At 51.6% G+C, this 17503-nt stretch overlaps 1 protein-coding gene across 2 annotated transcripts in view; it reads left to right on the top strand.

The window, feature by feature from the left end:
• Positions 1-6242: 6242 nt before the first annotated feature.
• The window catches only part of RARA (retinoic acid receptor alpha), a 162726-nt gene continuing 151465 nt past the window's right edge, over positions 6243-17503 (top strand). Inside the window, exon 1 of one of the 2 annotated variants that reach the window (XM_077313706.1) lies at positions 6243-6415. The gene's annotated coding sequence lies outside the window, so the exon portion shown is untranslated. Of the gene's footprint in view, positions 6416-9845; positions 9962-17503 lie in introns of those variants that run through there. The other variant, XM_077313707.1, reaches the window with a different exon arrangement.

Genomic DNA, 17503 nt, shown 5'->3' with positions numbered 1-17503 from the left:
GCCTTTTAAGTTCTTGGGACGGCTTAAATATACTTAATGTATTAAATTCAAGTTTTTGTGTGGCACTGCTGAAACTAACAAAGTTTAATTCTGGGCATAAGCTTCCACGGGCATGCTCAGGAACGCTTAAACTTGGTTGGTTAAAGGTGCCGCTGGACTTTAAACTTTGTTCTGTTGCTGCCAACATACACAGCTGCCCAACTGGATCTATATGTTACATTTATAATTCCTATGCTTGTTCAGGGTTATTTTTTTTTTCTTTCCGCAATTTGTCCCTCCACATCTGCTCTGTGGCAACTCAGAAGCCATGCTTTTATTCATTGGGTCGCCCTGGCCTGGTTTCAGATCTTTGCGCGAGCTCTGGTTCATTCCCCGCTACTCCGGAGGGCCAGAGGGGTTGGGTGATTATGAGAGCGTGAGACGTGCACAAAACCTTGAGGGTAAAACTTGAACCGCCTCCTCCTCCTCCTCCAGCTGCTCTGCTGCATTATACTCGTAGTTAGAGGCATGATGCTAATCAGCCTCTCAAGGTCTCCGTTTCAGCTGCACCACCCTCGGATTCCCTTGTGCTCAGCCCCTTCTTATGAAAGGCTAAGCGTTGTGTGCAGGGCGCAAGAGCACCCCGGAAAGCATCATTCTGGCACGCTAGGGCAGACCGACACGTCCCTCTGCCCGTAGCAGAACTGCATGAACCGGCTCATCTGCAGCCCCGGCGGTCAGCACTTGTTTTCTGCCACAGCCCTGAGTTCTAGAAAACTCTTGACAAGAGTGTGAAAAGAAACCATCCCACTAAGAAAACAGGGTTCTTGGTGGCTTTTGCCCTGGCCTCCTGTGCTCCTCCAGCTCTTCGTGATCCATTCTTAGGTTTTGGCTTCCCGAAGCTGCAGGCAGGCTCGGTGCTCGCTTCTCTTTGAACCAGCTTTCAAAGAGTTAAAGGCCCAGAGCGTCTGCAGCTAATGGAACGCAGGTTGTGGGAAGGATAGAGGGAGCAGATGGGCAGCTGGATTTTAAATCATTCTTTGCTGGCTGCTGAGACCTTGAGAACCAGACAGCTCTCAAATACATGGGCACCTAGTGGCTGCTGGGGCCAGGTGGGTGTTTGCGTGAGCATTCTGCAGGCTGAAGAAACTCTCCCCAGTTTTCTGAGCTGGGATATGGCGAGGGGTGGGGAGATTCGTGGAGTAACAAAATCCGCCATGACATGCACTGCACAAGGAGAGATCACTGTAGGTGAGGGACGAAGCACTAGGCTGGGATTACAGGCACATTATACATCTGTACCCATAAGTCAGGGGTGGCCGAAGTGTGGCTCTCCAGATGTCCATGGACTACAATTCCCATGAGCACCAGGGGCTCATGGGAATTGTAGTTCATGGAATCTGGAGGGCCACATGTTGGCCACCCCTGCCTTAAGTCTTAGCTTTTAAATTTTTCCCTTGGTGCTATTGGGGGTGGGGGTGGGGGTGGGGGAGAAGCAGCTTCTTTCACTTGGCCAGGTTGCTTTGGGAGTTATTTCAGTAAGGCTTCCAGTCCTTGGAATAGGTTATAGGTCCCCAATATGGTAACCCAAGGGCAACATAGCCCTTTCCAACACCTTTTCTGGAGCTTGCCAAGTGTTTTTTAGGCAGGTCCCCAGGTGGCTCTGCCCAGGAAGACTTAAGAGAAGACATGCTGGATCAGGCCAATGGCCCATCCAGTCCCATGCTCTGTTACACAGTGGCTAAAACCCAGGTGCTACTAGGAGGTCCACCAGTGGAGCCAGAACTCCAGAATCACTGTGGCCCTCCAAGCACGAATAATAGAGAACATCGTTGCCCCAGCCTGAGTATTCCATCTAGACCTTGGGGCTAAGCACCACTCATGGACCTCTGCTCCAGATGTTTTTCCAGCCCCCTCTTGAGGGTGTGTGTGCTTGTAGTCTCCACCGTTTCCTATTAGTTGCTCTTTGGGGGGGAAGGACTTCCTTTGACCTATTCTAAACCTACTGATGTGAGTGTCCTGCATAGTGCAGGGGGTTGGACTAGATGATCCATGCGGTGCCTTCCAACTGTATGATTCTATGATTCTATGATTCTATACTGCTCATTGCTTCCACTGAATGCCCATGAGGTCTTGTACTGAGAGAGTTGTCAACCTCCATGTCACGTTGTTTCTCTCCACCCGCATCTCTCCCCCCCCCCCAATATGCCAAGCTTGCAGGTGGGAATATCTGGGGAGGAGAAAGCTAATTTACTAATTTCTCAAGCTGTGCTTTTTGCCATGGTGGCTTGGTTTGTCCCCCCCTCCTCCAAATAACCAAAAAATACTTTAACAATTTTGGAAGACACAAGACCTTGCAGGGTAGGCCTTCAGGCTTGAAGAGGTTTATATGCTTTCTCCAGATTCAAGTGAACCTTCTAATTGAAACTACAAACTCCAAATCTTTTCCCTGATGTGACTAGCTGCTGTCGGAACAGGAGCTGTTCTTGCGTTACGCCCCCCCCCACACCCATGCATTAGTTGTTTGTCCTTAGAGACAAGGAATAAAACGAGATCTCTCTTTAAGTTTGAGGGCCTTAATTGGGTTCTGAATCAGGTCAGCCTGCTTTGATCTCTCAGCCGGTTCCCATGTCCACCCGAGATCAGACTCATCAGCGGTTTCTAATGAGAGAGAGGCTGCAAGTTCTTCCCTGGCAATGAAGCGATGAAAAGGATTTGGAGATTGAAATGGGTTGTGGCTTGCTAGGCCACCACTACCCTAGACCCAGAAGACCACGTTGTGGCATTTAGAGCAAGGATCCTCAACGTGGTGACCGTGGACGCCATGCCACGCACTAGCACTGAACCAACTTTTTCAACCTTTGAATTCCGAATCCGGTTCAAGGTTTCGTTTTTTGACCTTTAAGGCCATTTGCGGTCCGGGCCCAAGTGATTGTAAGCCTCTCTGAAACTCCTTCTGGCAGAGAAAAGCGGCATCTTCTCCTCCTTCTGCTATCTACCGGGCATTGGAGTTTTCAGAGCGAGCTGATTGCTATGAGCCCTGTTATTAACATCCCTAAATCTTACCCAGCGCAACTTTCTCATAATTCATTTACCGGATTACGCATCGTTATTTATTTAGTACCTTTGTATCCTGCCCTTCCTCCAAGGAGCTGTATTCATAGGCAATTAATTCAAACCATTAAGCATTCTAAGAAATGAACAATATGCTGTAGTTAAGTCTTCTTGTTTCTGCCGTCAAGTCAGAGCTGACGTACAGCCACTCTGGAAGGGTTTCAGGGCAAGAGAGGTTCAGAGGTGGCTTCCTTCATTGGACTTCCTTGGCGGTCTTCCATCGAACTAATGACCTTGCTCTGCTTCCAAGACCTGAGGTTAGTCTAAGCCAGGGATTCCCAACCAAGGTGTCCGTGGACCCCTGGTGTCCGGAGGAGCTTGGAAGTGGCAAGGTGGTACGGCGTGTGTAGGAGGTCTGGGCTGTATTCTCAGCTCCTACTCTTCTTTCTGGCCTTCATGAGGCAGAACTGCCATAGCAGTAGTAAAGACGGAGGGAGCAAAAGGAGGACTAAGGGTGCAGGTAGTGATGTCACTTCTGGGGGCGTGGCAGGGGAACGTGGTCAGCTGACATCACTTGAGCTGACATCACCTCAAAGATTGATAAATTATTTCAGGAGCTCCTCTACAGTCTAGCAGGGGTAGTCAAACTGCGGCCCTCCCGATGTCCATGGACTACAATTCCCAGGAGCCCCTGCCAGCGAATGCTCCTGGGAATTGTAGTCCATGGACATCGGGAGGGCCGCAGTTTGACTACCCCTGACAGTTGAAAAAGGCAGGTCTATGCTATTCAGCTCAGGGCGATTCCTCTTACTCCTAGCTATAACAACTTGATGAATTGTCCTCATCAACGATCAATGAGGAGGGCATATTTCCTTGCCCTTCATATCTATCCCTAAATCTCTAAACCTAAAGACACAGGTAAACGTCAAACAGGCGAATCTCTCCCTGCTGTTTTGTGCTTTTAATGTTGCTTTATTCTCGTCTTTAGGTGGTAGCAAAATGGGGAGTGGCTAAACCCAACCTCATTAGGCCTTGGTAGGAACCGGTAAGATGTTCCTTAACAAATTCAAGTTGGGTGTCTGGGGGAAACTGGATGAAGAGATCCGGGGTTCTCTGGTGTGTCTCCATACAACTCTCTGCCCCCACATAGCTCCGCACCCTTCTTCCGAAGAAGGGTGCTGTTTCTTCATTGGGCGGCATTCCTTTGTCTTGAAGGTTTGAGTCTCGTTATTTTTGTCTAGCCAAAAAAGGGGAGAAGTTCATGACAAATCTGTATTTGTCCGTTTCTAAGCCTGTCTGTCAATGGAGTCTACCACTGGTCTTGGTTTCCAAAATGCGAAGGAGAATAAAGAAGAAGAAGAAGAAGAGTTATTATTATTATTATTATTATTATTTATTTGATTTGTATGACCGCCGCTCTCGGAAACCGGCTCGCGGCGGTTCACAATATTTTAATACAAATACAATATATTAACCATTAAAAATTCCCCATTAAAACCCCATTAAAACCCCATTAAAACAATGACTAAGTCATAATGATGGCGATTAAAAAAAACTATTCCCATACAGGCCCGCTGGATGAGCAGAAAGGAACGGAGGATAATTGGGCATAGGATGGAACACTCTGGGGAACCAGGTCAGTCTAGTACTGGCCTCCCCCCTCCGGGGAGAGGGGTCCGATCTTAGCCCCGGGCCATCACCCGGCCTTAGACAAACGCCTGGCGGAAGAGCTCCGTTTTGCAGGCTCTGCGGAACTCAGAGAGCTCCGACAGGGCCCGCAGCTCTTCAGGGAGCTCATTCCACCAGGTAGGGGCCAGGACCGAAAAGGCCCTGGCCCTTGTCGAGGCCAGGCGTGCCTCCCAGGGTCCTGGGATCATCAGCAGATTCTTACCCGCAGAGCGAAGTGCCCTGCGGGGGGCATAAGGAGATAGGCGGTCCCTCAAGTATGCAGGACCCAAGCCGCGTATAGTCTTAAAGGTTAATACCAAAACCTTGAACCTGATCCGGAAACAAACTGGCAACCAGAGCAGCTGCTTCAGCAGAGGCTGAACATGGGACCTCCAAGATGATTTAGTGAGGACCCGTGCAGCTGCATTCTGTACCAGCTGTAACTTCCGGGTTAGAGACAAGGGTAGGCCCGCGTAGAGCGAGTTACAGAAGTCTAATCTAGAAGTAACCGTTGCATGGATCACAGTGGCCAGGTGTTCCGGGGGCAGGTAGGGCGCTAGTAGCCGAGCTTGGCGTAGATGGAGAAACGCCGTCCGGGCTACCTTAGTGACCTGGGCCTCCATGGAGAGTGAGGCATCCAGAATCACTCCCAAATTCCTGGCTTGGGGCACAGTTGGTTCTTATATGCCGCTTTTCCCTACCCGAAGGAGGCTCAAAGCGGCTTACAGTCGCCTTCCCTTTCCTCTCCCCACAACAGATACCCTGTGAGGGAGGGGAGGCTGAGAGAGCCCTGACATCACTGCCCGGTTAGAACAGTTTTATCAGTGCCGTGTTGAGCCCAAGGTCACCCAGCTGGTTGCATGTGGGGGAGCGCAGAATCAAACCTGGCATGCCAGATTAGAAGTCCGCACTCCTAACCACTACACCAAACTGGTTCTCATAAGGGAAAGGGCAGGGGTCAGAGAGAAGCCTGCCCTACAACCCTCTTTCAGAGGCTTTGCTGCTCACTGTTAGGTCCAGACCCACCGGCTAAGAAGGACTCTTCTAGACTTCACTGAGTTCTCTCCTGATAGAATCCTAGAGTTGGAAGGGACCTCTTGGGTCATCTAGTCCAACCCCCTGCACGATGCAGGACACTCACAACCCGATCGCTCACCCACCCCCTTAAGCCTTCCACCTGCCACCCCCTTAAGCCTTCACAGAATCAGCCTCTCTGTCGGATGGCTATCCAGGCCCTGCTCCCCAAATATCCCGGAATTCCCCAAACCCAGAGTTGGCATGCTGTGTGAGCATGCACCAGTCGCGGGGTGGGGGGGTGGCTTATGAGCCCAGCAGAAAAACAGCTGTTGCATCAGCTTCTGCTATCGATTTCCAACTCTGGCTGGTGGCAGCAAACTTTGACCTCCCCTCCTCCACCCCTTCTTCACCCCAATTGACCTTTGCAATGGGACAAAAGTTTAAAGACAAGCCCGCCTGTGACGGTGCCATCCCAGGTACCGCTGCAGCAGCAGCCTTGGCCGAGAGAGCGAGCTGGCTGGCGCAGGAGGGGTGTTAGGACCCAGTGGGAGCTGACTTCGGCTTGCAGCGTTCGCAGACAGTCCAGGCAGTGAGCTAGACAGAGGGGGAATCCTGTTTTCCACCCAGAAGGGCTTCCCCCAGGACCTGCGGAGAGGGAGTCCCACCTCCCCTGGCAGCCACCGTCCTCCTCCACCAGGTAAGGAACCTTCTGGGTCCTGAAATGCAAAAGCTCCAGGCTGGATGGAAAGAAGGCTGTGCAATTTTTTAAAAAATATATCCTCTCTCTCTCTCTCTTCCTCCCCCCTTCCTCTCTGTCTGATCTTGGCTTCCTCCGCCTTCAGGGTATACCCTGTTCTCTGCTGGCAATCCAGAGAATCTCTTCCCACTGCAAAGTTGTGTGTCAGGCGGGTGGGAGGCAGCCTGGTGTCAAATTTAGAAGGCGAACCCCTTAAAAACAAAGCAAAAGCAATGTACCCGGCCCCTCCGTGGAACTCTCTTTCCCACTCAGCGGCTGGCTGAGCACCCTCCCTGCCAGCCTGCGCCAGAAAACGCGGGCAAAGTTGGGATAATTTCCCCAGAAGGGCTGTTGTTTGAAGAAGTCTTGATTCTCCTCTTGGGGTAGTCTTGAAGTCCTTGGCTGCTGTTGACGAATCACAATATGCTTGTCCCGTTGCAATTTGACTCTCGCTGGAGTTTGTGCTGGGAAAATTCAAGCCGGGGCACTGCAGAAGAGGGGCTTGAGACCTGAGTTTGAATGCTGCCCGGTCCTTGACTGTGAAGCAAGGCAAGCCAGCCACTGTGTCTCAGCCTTACCACAGATGGCCCCGATCCCCGTGTACTCTGCCCTCAAGCTCCTTGGCAAATGATTAGGGAATCGCAGATAAATGTGCTGATGGGTCACCCCGGAGCTGTTGTACCTAGAGGCCTAGAGAGCTTATGAAGCTACGCAGTGGGTCCAAGGCAAAGGTGACCTTCGAACCCAGGTCTTTGAAACCTGTTGACACTTGCAGAGAAATCCGATGCAGAGTGACTTTGGCCAAAGCCCCACTGGGTTAGAATGAAAAAGAACAAGAGTCCCGGAGTTCCTTTAAAACTAACAACATTTGCGATAGGGGATGAGCTTTTGTGAGTCACGGCCCACTTCTGCAGACGCGCTGAACAGTGGCGGGAAATAAATTCAAATAATAAGAATAATATCGGAGGAAGTGAGTAGAGACTCCCAAAAGCTCCTCCCCTGTCATGAATGGTGTGAGTCAGGGGTAGTCAAACTGCGGCCCTCCAGATGTCCGTGGACTACAATTCCCAGAAGCCCCTGCCAGCATTTGCTGGCAGGGGCTTCTGGGAATTGTAGTCCATGGACATCTGGAGGGCCGCAGTTTGACTACCCCTGGTGTGAGTCTTTAAGGTGCCTGCTGGCCTCTGGCTCTTTTCTGCTGCTAGGGACAGACTGACGTGGTTGGGATGGCATATAGAATCAGAGAATCATAGAGTTGGAAGGGATCTCCTGGGTCATCTAGTCCAACCCCCTGCACTATGCAGGACACTCACATCCCTCTCGCTCATCCACTGTCACCTGCCACCCCCTTGAGCCTTCGTAGAATCAGCCTCTCTGTCAGATGCCTATCTAGCCTCTGTTTAAACATTTCCACAGACAGAGACCCCACCACCTCCTGAGGAAGCCTGTTCCACTGAGGAACTGCTCTCACTGTCAGGAATTTCTCATGGATGTTGAGACGGAATTTAGAATCATAGAATCATAAAGTTGGAAGGGTCCTCCTGGGTCATCTAGTCCAACCGCCCAGCACTATGCAGGACACTCACCACCCTATCAGATGCCCTGTCTTCGGGGCAGAGGGCTGGTGAGCTTCTGTTCCTAAATACCTGGATGGAATCAGTCATTGGTGGCTATTGCCCTGTTTGGGAACAGACACGGTGGTGCCCGGCTTTTCTTTTTCTTTTTAAACAGAGATGCCGGCTTGCTATTGCAAAACGTCCCTCGTGCGCTATCTTCCCAATAGTGGCACCGTAAAGACTCATAAGCGTTCATTCTAGCATAAATTTTTGTGGACTGGAGCCCTCTTTGTCAGATGCTCATAGCAGGACTGCTCCAGGCAGGCATTTGTAGGCAATTCATTAAACCAGGAGCCGCTCAGCACCATAGAGGAGCACCTGGAAGACCCTGGTTGAGATCCACACTCCCACCTGACATACCTGATAGGGCTGTTAGGATAAAATGAAGGAGAGGATAATGAAAAAGCCCCTTTGGGTCTTGTTGGATAGAAATGTGAGCTAGGGATGCCAGCCTCCAGGTGGGGTCTGGGGATCCCCTGGAATTCCAGCTCATCTCCAGGCTGCAGAGATCAGTTCCTCTGGGGAAAAGGGCTGCTTTGGAGGGGGGACTCTGTGGCCTTGTTCCCCACCGAGGTCCCTGTCTGTCCCAGGCTCTGTCCCAAATCTCCAGGGATTTCCCAACCTGAAGAATTCATTCATTCATTCATTCATTCATTCATTCATTCATTCATTCATTCATTCATTCATTATGAAATTCCTGATCTGTGACATTTGTGGCAGGAAATAAATTCAAATAATAAGAATAGCATCTGAGGAAGTGAGTACTTGTTTACTTTCACTCCGATAGGGATTTGTGAAACTCTGTTCAACCACGCTCCCAATACCCCGCTAATTTCCAATTCAACATTTCACTTGGGAACCAGGTATTGAAGCCCATATGATAAAGACTAGGGGGGGATACCATTGTCACCCCAAATCATGTTTGTCTTCTTGGGCGTGAAGATGCTTCTTTGAGCTGCACAGACTTTTTCCAGTTCTGAAGAATTCTGCCAGGATGCACGTCTTTTATCGAGCTCCCTGTTGGGCACTCTTTTAAACTTATCCTTCTGGTAACGAGGTTACCGGGTCTTTGTACGGACATCAGTGGCAAACCTATAATGTGTTGATATAACAGCTTTCTGAAAGAAAAAAATGGTCTTTATTTGCATTCTCTTAAAGGAACAGACGCATTGTTTTGGGGAAGATATTTGACAGTCCGTGCGGCGGTGGTGGGTCGGTATATGCGATGCCACAGGGCACTCCTAGGATTCTGCAAAAGACAATTGTTCTGCTTTGCCACTCTCACTCCCCTAAATGAGTGTGTGGCCCCAGCCAGCTGCAACCCTGTCTGACTCTGAGGAAGAGGCAGAGCTGAGAGTCTTTCCGGGATCAACCCCTGAACTTCAGCCGCTGCCAACTGACTCAGCCTCCGAAGCACCGGAACAGCCTAGGGCAGGGGTAGTCAACCTGTGGTCCTCCAGATGTTCATGGACTACAATTCCCATGAGCCCCTGCCAGCATTCGCTGCCAGGGGCTCATGGGAATTGTAGTCCATGAACATCTGGAGGACCACAGGTTGAGGGTCCCTGCTTTAGACCACGCCCCCCGTGGCAGAAGCCCTGGCAGCAGCTAGATGCTCACCCTTGTCTCCTGAGCGCAGAGGTAGGAAGCAGAGCTTTGCCTTACAGCAAAGGCGCAGAGGCAGAACTGGTCCCTGAGGTCCTTTGCAGAATCCCCTCTGGAGGCTGAGTCAGCTGTGCAGGATTACCTGTGGCCAGGTTTAAAAGAGGAGAGGCAGGTTGTGCTGCCTGTGTTCTTGGACCTTCCTCTTGAACTTCTTGGATCCTGTTTCCTTGACTGATCTTCCGCTCTTGACTGCGGCCCTCCTTTTTGCCTTTGTCGGTCTTGGCTTGTGAGTGTTTGTTTTCTGGCTGTTGACCTCGGCTCCCTTAACCATGCTTTGCGTACTCCCTGCAGGACTGTTCTGGCTGCTTGCCGGTCTCTCCCTGCAGGGCCTGGAGACTTGGCAATGGGTATGTGTCACCGTGGCACAGTGGGTTGCCCCTGGCAGGGGATGTTGCCATCTCCGGGTTGGGAAACTCATGGAAATCTGGGTGTGTAGGCTGGGGAGGACAGGGACCTCGGTGGGGGACAATGCTGTAGAGTCCGTCCCCCAAATCAGCTGTTTTCTCCCGGGGAACTGATCGCTTTAAGAGATGAGCTGCAATTCAGGGGGGATCTCCAGGCTCCACCTGGAGGCTGGCATCTAAAGTGGCACGTAAGAAGTTCCATCTGAAGCAGCGTTGTTCTGTTCCAAGCCCAGTCAGAACCAGAATCACATGGAGCTGGAAGAAGAAGAGTTGGTTCTTCTATGCCATTTTTCTCTACCAGAAGGAGTCCTAAAGTGGCTTCCAATCGCCTTCCCTTTCCTCTCCCCACAACAGACATCCAGCGAGGTAGGTGGGGTTGAGAGAGCTCTGAAAGAACTGCTCTGTGAGAACAGAACTATCAGGGCTATGACGAGCCCAAGGACACCCAGCTGGCTGCATGTGGAGGAGCAGGGAATCCAACCGGCTCACCAGATTAGAAACCGCTGCTCTTAAGCACAATGCCATGCTGGCATAAGGGAGTTTTTAAAAAAACAACACAAAGGAAACCTGTTTTTGGCCGTCCAAAGGGACTTGACTGTGAGGTAGGTGAAGCAGCCGTCTTCTCCAGGGGAACTGATTTCTATCTCCTAGGGATGGGCTTTGGGGCCTTTGAGATTTATTTTATTTTAATTTGATTGGTATTGCGGACTTCCAAAAAGACCCGTAAGTGGGACTCGGACCGAATCGATCCTGGACCATCCCTAGAAGCTGAAATGACTCCCCGAGACTCTTGAACTTTGGTCACATTAAAGACGAGAAAGAGCCTTAGGGAAAGCGGAACGCATTTGGAAAAGGGGGAACCCCACTAGAGCTGTTTCTGCTCTGCCAGGGAAGCTGCATCTCTCTTTGCAAGACCTGAGCGGGTCTGGGGACGCGAGGACATTCTGTAGGACCCGAATTCAGAAGGCTGCCGTAAGTTGGAAATCGGCGTTCTCTTTCTCTCTCTCTCTCCTTGGTGTCAACGATTACTGTAAACTGCCTTAAACCTCAAGCAAAGGTGGGATTGAAGAGTCTGCATAACTGAATAAAAGGAGTTGCCTGGGGGTTCACAAGCCTCCCATTTGGACACAATTGGGAGTTCTTTGACCTTGAGGTGAAGCTGCAGACATGTCAAAGGGACAGGGTAGGGGAGGCAGGATGGATGCTGGCCGACTCTCCTGTCCTTCGCTGGCTTTGCTTCTCCCTTCCTGTGGCTTTGCTGGCCTGTGTGAGCTAATCAGATATGACAGCTGAGAAATATTAAGTTGGCTCTTAATGCCGTAAGTTGGTGACAGTGGCAGCGGGGGGGGGTGTCTCTGTCAGAGGGCGACGCAGGGTGAGGAAGGACGGTGGGTGGCATCACTGCAGACTGATCTTGGAAGGGCTGCATGTTGGACTCAGAGTTAAGAGCACCGAGATCCCTTGCTAGAGAGGCCACCGTAAATTTGGCACCTCTGCTCTAGCCACCACGTCATGCTAGCTCTCCGACCCTCGGCCCGTATTCATGTGTAGGTCGGGGAGTTCTCTTAGATGCTTGCACAGAGCAGAGATTCTGCATGGAGAGCTGAGGGTCAGAACAGCTCTATCAGTGCTGTGGCAAGCCCAAGGTGATTATAGAATTGCAAGAGTTGGGAGATATCTCCAGAATCATCTAGTCCGGCCCCCTGCAGATCGAAGTTTGTGATCGAAGCTGGACTTTGTATGCTTAAGTTGGATTCTGTATGCAAGTGCTTAGACTTTAGATCAGAACAGTGGCCTAAAGCAGGGGTAGTCAACCTGTGGTCCTCCAGATGTTCACGGACTACAATTCCCATGAGCCCCTGCCAGCCGGCAGGGGCTCATGGGAATTGTAGTCCGTGAACATCTGGAGGACCACAGGTTGACTACCCCTGGCCTAAAGGAAAGAAGCATTGAAACTTATTGACACTGAAGGGTATGAGCGGGAATGATGAGGCCTGAATGAGCTGGATTGTGGCTGTGATTAAGTAAACTGGCCACCGGGTGTCACCATTGATCAGTATAAGAGGAGTAATGCTTTGGGGTCCCGGACCCTGGACTTGGGGCCTTGGTGAATGACTTAGCGAGAGGAGACCCATCAGCTTTGCTTACTGACCTAAGAGTGGTGCAAACAGCCGTGCTTTATGCTTCTGCGGTTTCCTGCAAGCCCCTTCATCTCGAACCTTCCCTTTGCAAGAAAGCCGGACGTCAGCCGCGCGCAGTTCCCTGTTTTCAGAAGTGACTTTCCGCCGTCCCTTTGGGATTCCCTGCTTGGCCCTCGCTAACTGGACGGAAAGCTAGGCCCTACTCTCTTGGCCGCGTGCCCCAGGAGCACCCCACCCTCCCTCGCTTCCTGCCAGCTGGCTGCTGATGCCTTGCTGACCTTTTGCCAACTTGGCAGTCCGTGAAAGTAGTGGCTCCCAGCCTGATTGGGGGGCGGCGGCACAAGGGGGGGGGGAGCGAGAGCATTTCCAGCTAAGGATTAACCTGTGGCTGTCCAAGAAGCCTATCCCGGATTTGACCTTAAGGAAGTCCGTATCATCTCGGCCCACAGGAGCGTGGGGCATGCCTCTTCCCCTGGCTAAAAGGTCAGTTTGGACCAGGAAGTTCTTCTGATCCCCTCGCTTCTTTTGCTTTGGAAAAGATCCCTTTCCTAGAACTTTAGGAGTTCAGATTTCCAGGATCTCCCACCTTAGCCTACTTGATTCCTCTGGGATTGTCAAGCGTCATTTCCGGCAGGCTGTTTCTGGGGTTTTGTGTTTCTGGGGAACTCTGGTTGTTTCCAGAATCCTTTGCTCTGGGTCGGTCTTCCCAAAGGACCCAGGACTCTGGCTTCCAGGATCCTCTGCTCTTACCTGCTCTGGGATCCTAGCTCCCTCACCCCATGTTGTCCCTCGTCTCTTCCCTTTCCCCGGAGCTGTAGAGAAACCCCCTGGGCAGCTCCCGCCTCCCTCCACTCCCGCCAGGCCACTAAGCAGATAACGTCCTCCGTGACTATTTATAGTGCATGGTCCCTGGTGTGGGTGTGTGGTACGTGCCCAGCAGCAGCAGCAGAGGCGGGCACGGCGGGAGGGAGATGCGTGCCAAGATCAGATCAGGATTTTGGCTTCTTTAGGGAATGCTGCTCGCGCCAGCCGGCTGGCACATCTCACCGTCCTCCGGGGTTGTTGCCATGGAGAACCTCTCGGGCCCGTTGGGGAGTCCCCTGGCAAAATGGCGCCTCCCGCAGGGGGAAGCGAGGGGGCCGAGCAGCGAGCGGGGAAGGAGGACGTGGGTGTTTTCCCCTCCAAAACCTGTGTACGGAGAGGATGCCCTTCGGTGGCTTGTGGGCTTGGGGGAAGACCCTTAATCTGGAATTAGCTAGCAGTGCAATGCATTGGCGAAAAATAAGTTTTTAAGGACTGGAGGGGCTGGGGGGGGGGCTGTTAGCCTTGGCCACGCTTTGGAAGGCTCTTGTGGGGGAGTGAAATACATTGGGAGGGGGACTTTTGGATCCCGTGGTTTGTTCAATTGTTTTTAAAAGGCTCACAATGCTTGGAAATTCTCGCGCTTCGAACCATATTGTCATGACCCGCTTTAAGAAGGCGTCACACTTTCTCAATCACTTTTCCCAGGGCTCATCTCTGGACTGCAGAGTTCACTCCCGCCTCTCTGCCCATGCCCCCCCCCCCAAAGGGAACACCGCTCGGCCCACACCAACCGGCTGCTGATCCCTGGCCCCAGAGAAGTACGTCTGATCTGAACCAGGGCCAGGTCACTTTCTCTCCTGGCCCCCAATTGGTGGAATGGGCTCCCAGAAGAGATCTGGGTCTGTTGGAGCTATCACAGTTCCTCAGGGCCTGCAAAATGGAGCTCTTCCGCCAGGTATTTGGTTGAGGCCAGTGACCAGCAGCTATTGGGCTCCCAGACCCTCCCCCCCCATCCAGATACACCCGCTGTAAGGGGTGTGTGTTTGCAATGTTACTGCAAATAAACCTTGTATTGTTGCCGATGCTAGGTTGCGATTGTTGTTGACGATGACGCAGTTATCGAATTTATGTTGGACTGTTCTACACAATCCATGTTCTCGGGAAACTGCCCTGAGCTGTAAGGAAAGGCGGTATATAAATCTAAATCGATTTTTATTTTATTTTATTGGTTTTTTTATTGACTTTATGCCATCAATTAAGAAATAAATAAACAGAAAGATGAGTGGCTCAAGAGGGGCAGCCTATACGTGTCAATCTAAAGAAATAAATTTCCACGGAGGAAGTGGCTGATTTAGAGAGGGGACCGAAAGGCATTATACCGACTTGAGCTACTTTGCTCCCCACCAAATCTCCAGGATTTTCCCAAGCTGTTCTTGGTAACCCACCTGTCTCAGGTGATTCAGGCCTGTCCTGCATTTCATTTAAGTGTAAGACTCTCTCTCCCCTGGTTGCGTTCAGAGTCCAGCTGTGCAGATACCGCTTGGTTATTTATGGAGTCTTCTACAACCTTTCTTCGGCCTAGCAAGGTAGGCCACATTGTCCTGAGAGGAAGAAACTAGTGCGGGCTCCCTGCAGCATGCGGGTTCCCTTCCAGTGACCTTGCCCGATAGCGTCTTGATAAAAGCCTATCCCACCTCTCTTAAATCCGGGTCTTCCAAGCAGTGGCCACCGCGGCCCATGGTGGCCAAAGCTGATGGGCCTTGATTGCAAACAACCAACAAGGGATATTTATTTATTGTTTATGTATTTATTCCATTTATATACTGCCTTCCCAGTATAGTGGCTCAGGGCGCTGGGGGACATAAGCAGAGAGGTGGTCCCTCAGGTATCCTGAGCCCGGACCACGGATGGCCTTAAAGGTCATTCACACCAATGATGTGAATTTATATGCCACCCTTTCTCAAGGGCTTTACAACATTTCGGGAGATAAAACGATCAAAACGCATTAAACGTTAAAACAAGTAGGTTTGTAAAACCAAAACGATCAGAAATAAAAACAGTAAAACCATCAGAGCACTCAGCACTTTCCGATAGGAGGGTGGGGGGAAATAAGTTGCATTTTTGTTCACTATCGAGTGGCATGTTCGTGTTTCTCAGTGGTTGTCATAAAGTTAAATTTCTTTCCGGCAACAAGGGAATTACTAGGCTTCCCAACCTACCGGGAGTAGCTGGAGATTTCCTGCTATTACTAATGATCCTCAGGTGACAGAGATGTGTTCAGCTGGAAAAAATGGCCACTTTGGAAGGTGGGCTTCATTCATTCATTCATTCATTCATTCATTCAATTTTTATAGATGGCATTATATCCCATTGAGGCCCCTTCCCTCTCAAACCCCTCCCTCTTCAGACTCCACTTTCGGTATCTCCAGGTATTTCCAGACCTGGATCTGGCAACCCTACGGATGGTGTGACCCCCCCCACCCCCCCATTGTGCTGGAATTAGGCCTGGGGTAGGACAACAGGCTAGGGTTTTTCTCCTTGGCCTCTCCTACCACATTCAGTCACTCCAAAAAGATTCCGAAGAGAGCCGAACAGACTACAACAAATGCAACAAAATCACGCAGGGGGTCTGAGTACCCTAGGAACAGGGAGCAGATGTCTTAAACAGAAGGAGATGCCCTACTTTGCTGTTTTCTACAGTTTAATCTACTAGATGCAGCTGCCAAATCTCCGTTTTGCTTTTCCACCCTGGATTTTCGACGGTTCCTTTCAGCCGTAGAAGTAACTCAGAAGCTGTTACAAACCACTCGCACCCCAATGTCTCCTCTCCAAGCCGAGGCTAGAGAAGATTTGACTTTACCTAAATTTGCACCCTCCGATCCTTTCCCCCCCCTGCTTTTATTTTTTGCGTCTGATTTCCTGTTAATGTTTTGGGCAGACAGGAACCCCTGAAAGTCCAGATTTTGAAACCCGCCGTGGCGTTATCGTTCGATAGCGGGGCAGAAGCTGGGTGCGTGTGCCGAGGGCCTCTCTTTGTGGCCCAGGTTGCTGCATGCCGGCGGGCCGCAGGGGAATTCATCTTCCCGCCATCCCCTCGATCTCCCGTTTCTGCCGCAGTGCGTGACAAATCGATGCCGCAAATTGATTCACTCCCGCCGGCGGCAAAAAAAAAACACACACACCCCCGCCCCCCACTTCCCACGGGAACCGTTAATCAATTCCCCCACCAGACGCTCATAAACAACTGTTTCCTGAAGGGATCCGTTGGGGGCTGGGGTGGCAGACGGGAGGGAAGAGGGCCGGCCATGGAGAACCTCCTTGCCCCACAAATGGCATTTGGCTCTGGACAGCCACGGGGCTTAGCTGGCTTGGCTGGCCGGACGGAGGGCGTGGTGCCGAGGCTGGCAGGAAATGGCCGGGGTGGAACAGATGCACGTTTTATTTATTTTATTTATTTTATTTATTTAGATCTAGCTGGCGACGGTGGATGCAAAAGACCAGCAAGGGGTCCTCGGTGCGTGGCCAGGGACGTCCGGCTTGTGCCAAGGGGCAAAACCGAGGGGGCGCATCGTGGGGCGGGACAGGAAGGGGCAGCGTGGGGGGCGAGGAGACGTCACCGTGCGCTGCATCCCTTCCGAGCCGGTTGCTAGGCAACGCACGAGCCACTGGGCGCTGTCATCCTTCAGTTAGTGGCTAGGCCACATGGAGGCTGCAGGCCTTGGGCCCTGTCTGGCTGGGGGTTGCTAAGCAACAGAGAAGCTGTGGCTTTCCCTCCGAGCCGGTTTCACGGCCTAGCCCCCCCAAAAAACCCACCCTCCCTTGGCTCTGCTTTGCTCGGCGTGAGCCCAAGGTGGCCACAAGAGCCCGAAATAGGTAGTGGGGGACTGTTGGTTGTTGTAGGATTGCCAACCTTTCGGGGGCTGGAGTTCTCCCAGAATTACGACTGATGTCCAGACCACAACGAGAAAATGGGTGCTTTGGAGGCCCCCCACAATGGCCAAACATTTTCCAGACTGGCCAAGGATTCTGGTTTTAGGGGGGCATCCCCTGGGCATGGAACTGGAGTCACTGTGGGGAGGCAGGTGGTTGTGCATTTCTGGCATTCTGCAAGGGGTTGGAGTAGATAACCCTGGACGTCCCTTCCAACTCTCTGATTCAAGTTTGCAGCCCTCGGTTGCGGCACCCCTGGAATTGCCCTGGCACGATCCTTACGCAAAGCCTAGAGCCAGGTCTGAACGGCATCGTTGTGGCATGAGAGCCGTTGCTGGTGAAGAGCGCCTGAGTCTAAGACTGGCAAATTCTGGGTATGGAGTTTCCTGGTGATTTGGAGTGGTGAAGGTTTGGGGAGGGTCTTCAGTGGGACACAACGTGGCAGAGACCCCCCCTCCAAAGAAGCCATTGGGGGGGATTGCCAGACCC

This window comes from Paroedura picta, chromosome 16, assembly GCF_049243985.1.
Source record: "Paroedura picta isolate Pp20150507F chromosome 16, Ppicta_v3.0, whole genome shotgun sequence".
Taxonomy (NCBI): domain Eukaryota; kingdom Metazoa; phylum Chordata; class Lepidosauria; order Squamata; family Gekkonidae; genus Paroedura; species Paroedura picta.
The sequence above is the reverse complement of the archived record's forward strand: the minus strand, read 5'-3'. Positions and strand labels throughout refer to the sequence as shown.